The sequence below is a fragment of the Planococcus citri genome, chromosome 3, assembly GCF_950023065.1.
Source record: "Planococcus citri chromosome 3, ihPlaCitr1.1, whole genome shotgun sequence".
NCBI lineage: Eukaryota > Metazoa > Arthropoda > Insecta > Hemiptera > Pseudococcidae > Planococcus > Planococcus citri.
The window spans coordinates 20,000,001-20,001,209 of NC_088679.1; the positions used below are offsets into that span (position 1 = coordinate 20,000,001).

A 1,209-nucleotide genomic window follows, 5' to 3' on the forward strand; every position below is an offset into this window, starting at 1 on the left:
GCAAGCGGTACGAAATACATTTATATTTAAGGCATAGGAAACAAGTACGGAAATGCAAATTGATACTATATGACTAAATTAATCACGACGATGATCACATCTTGTATGTGTTTCATTGTCGCAATCTGGTGCGCTGATTCACCCGCAAATACGTCGATTCGCTGGAATTTCTGCGCCGTCGTTATCGTATTAATTAATTACTCCTTGATTCAACAAATAAATCACATGTCATTGGTTAGATTTATTAATGGCGATGATTATTCAGAGTGTTAACGAAAAAATATATACCTGATAGTGGTTGGTATTTTCCGTGAGATTATCCCACCACTCCAGGTAGGACAACTGAATCCATTTCGGCGTTTCATTACCGTTGTTATTTCTAACGTAACATTTTCTGAAGATTTCGCCGTTGATTTTTCTAATACGACACGTCTGACGAATACGTTGCGTCGATATAGTGTGCTCGTGGTGGACAATATTCGGTTGGGCTTCCATTTTTCTGTTAAAAATTGAAGCGAAATTAATGAGATTACTCGATGTTAGTTTGAACTGAATATTGCGTAATTGAAGGTTTACTTACTCGTTTCAATACAGCTGGCACTGTAGAAATCGATGAACAGTAATTTAATACGTGGATGAACCTTAAAACAGCTTCAATTATTCAAAAAGATCGCAATTTTACTTGGAACAACTTATAAGTCAGTCAAATTTTCCTTCGAAGTAATGAAATGGTGATAAGAGCACATTTTCGCCGGTGTTATTTCGTCAGAGTACATGAGGATGTGGTGGCTCACGTTTCTGCCCGTAACGTAACGCGTAACGTTTCACGTAGCGTTATTTTTCAAAAATCTGAAATTTTACTCAAATTTTGCGTTTTTAGCTATCTAAACCGAGTATTGGCTGTTACGTGGTTATTCCCTTGTGGAATATTTACGTGTTTAGTGATTCTCGAAGTTAAATTTCAGTTTTTTACCGAATTTTAACTTCGAACAAATCCAAACTCAGCCAATACTGTAGTTAAATTTCAGTCTTTTACCGAATTTTAACTTGTTGAGACTTGTAATGGGGCATACGTGATTTATGATTATTCAAAAATCTAATTATTTTCGAAATTGATCATTTGAAATGCCCCAGTCCGCGTTTACGTATGTTTGGTTGTGTCTTCTAGTCAAATTATTTGAAATTTAAAACTTTTTCTCGTATTTGTGA

General features: G+C 35.4%; 1 long non-coding RNA gene across 1 annotated transcript; it reads right to left on the reverse strand.

Annotated features, from left to right (window-relative positions):
* Positions 1 to 115: 115 nt before the first annotated feature.
* On the reverse strand, positions 116 to 703 carry LOC135841392 (uncharacterized). Its single transcript, XR_010557912.1, has 3 exons — positions 581 to 703; positions 289 to 499; positions 116 to 203 (listed from the first exon to the last, which is right to left on the reverse strand). It is a non-coding gene; the product is annotated as an uncharacterized LOC135841392 (long non-coding RNA).
* Positions 704 to 1,209: the final 506 nt, after the last annotated feature.